The sequence below is a fragment of the Oryza sativa genome, chromosome 10 (assembly GCF_034140825.1).
Source record: "Oryza sativa Japonica Group chromosome 10, ASM3414082v1".
NCBI lineage: Eukaryota > Viridiplantae > Streptophyta > Magnoliopsida > Poales > Poaceae > Oryza > Oryza sativa.
The window spans coordinates 583930-586094 of NC_089044.1; the positions used below are offsets into that span (position 1 = coordinate 583930).

General features: G+C 45.3%; 1 non-coding gene across 1 annotated transcript; it reads right to left on the reverse strand.

The window, feature by feature from the left end:
- Positions 1-2026: 2026 nt before the first annotated feature.
- On the reverse strand, positions 2027-2165 carry LOC112936750 (small nucleolar RNA Z247). The gene has a single exon (XR_003239174.1). It is a non-coding gene; the product is annotated as a small nucleolar RNA Z247 (small nucleolar RNA).

A 2165-nucleotide genomic window follows, 5' to 3' on the forward strand; every position in this document is an offset into this window, starting at 1 on the left:
TCATTGCCCCCCTATGTCGCACGGCGACTGGCGCTAGCAGCCGACATGTCGCCACTAGAATGGGCGACATCACCACCAGATGTTGTGTCAGGCTGCACAGACTGCTGTGGCGGTGATCCCAGCATGGAGTCAGGACCAGGAGGAGCGGGAGAATCGCCCTGGGAGTCAGCGCCGTCAGGATCTTCTGCGGCAATTTCTAGATGATCTGCCGCTTCATTTTCTTCACTATTTTGTGCACTGTTTTCGTCTGAATTTTCTGCTGCATGCTCAATAGAGACATTAGAATGTTCAGGAGAATCAAACATATGATCATTCACATTTACACCCGCACTAGCAACATCAGGATTCAACAAGTTAGGTGGAAGAAGAAGAATTTCAGACCGTAGTCTTGCACCGGGCATTGGAATGCATTTGAGAGAAGGGAAAATTTTTTTCATCAAAGACCACATCACGTGAGATATAGATCCTGCCGGTAGATGGATCCAAACATTTGAACCCTTTATGAATGTTACTATAGCCAAGAAAAACACATTGTGTAGATCGAAATTGAAGTTTGCGGGTGTTGTAGGGTCGAAGGTTAGGCCAACAAGCACATCCAAAGGTTCTTAAGGAAGACTAATCATGTTTCTGTTTTAACAGACGTTCTAGAGGTGTGGCAAATTGGATAACTCTAGATGGTGTGCGATTAATGAGATATGTAGCAGCTAGGAAAGCTTCATCCCAAAATTTTAGAGGCATTCAAGCATGAGCAAGAAGAGCAAGGCCAACCTCTACAATGTGTCTATGCTTATGCTCAGCGGAGCCATTTTGTTGATGAGCATAAGGACATGAAACATGATGACTAATACCAATTTTGGTGAAGAAAGAGTGTAGCTTTTCATACTCTCCTCCCCAATCAGTTTGTATGGCAATTATCTTGTGATCAAAGACCCTCTCTACAAGTTGCTGAAAATCAAGGAATTTCTGAAACACTTCAGATTTTTTCTTTAGCAAATATATCCAAGTAAATTTACTAAAATCATTTATAAAACTCACATAATACTTCCTGCCCCCAAAAGAATCAGGAGCAGGTCCCCATACATCTGAAAAAATAAGTTCGAGAGGCACACTTGACACACTTGACTTAGGATATGGGAGTCGGTGACTCTTAGCTTTCTGACAAGCATCACAGACTCCTGACTCACTTATATCTCCTAAACATGGGAGACTATTATTCTTCACAATTTTTGAACTATTGCAAAAGAAGAATGGCGTAAACGACTGTGCCATTGGGTGAAGCTAGGCTTGATGGCTCCAAGGGCTTGCTTGAATGGAGGGATCGACGACTGTCGTAGGAGATATAACCCATTGCGGCGAGGTCCTCTAAGAAGAAGATTCTTGGTGTCCAGATCCTTAATAGCAAAGAAATGAGAATGAACCTCAATAAAGGCATGATTATCAAAGGCAAGTCGATGAGCAGAAATAAGATTTTTGTGTGCATGCGGAACATGGAGTATATTTTTGACACATAAATTGCGTGTGGGTGTATGAATTTGAGAATGGCCTATATGTTTGATTTCCATACCTTCACCACTTGCCGTGTAGATCTGATCTTTGCCATTGTATTTTTCATGGGTCGTCAGCTTCTCTAGCTCTCCCGTAATATGATCCGTTGTACCGGTATCGATATACTAGTTTTGATCAACATTATATGATGCAGCTGCTGCTACCTTGGCATCTGGAACAAAAGAATCATCAAACCTGTGCCAACAGTCGGCAACAACATGCCCTATCTTGCCACAGAGCTAGCACGTGGGGCACGGCTTGGAGTTGTTGTAGCGGCCGCCTCCATTGTAGCCGCGCCCGCGACCACCGCGATCCCCGCGACCGCCATTGTTGCTGAAGTTCCCGCGAGCTGCGCCATTGCTGCCGCCATGGTTGAAGGCGAAGCCGCCGATGCTGCCACCTTTTCCACCGCCGCCGCGCTTTGCGCTATTAGCGCAGGAATAGCCATGATTTGCTGCAATCTGTCGCAGCTTCCCTCTGGACTCGAAACTGAGAAGTTGTGAGTAAACTTCAAAAATTGAAACTGGTTCGTGTTTGCCTACCAAACTGGAGACCACCGGTTCGTAGTCATCACCAAGGCCGACCAAAACATAGCCCATCAGTTCTTCGTCGACGAGGGG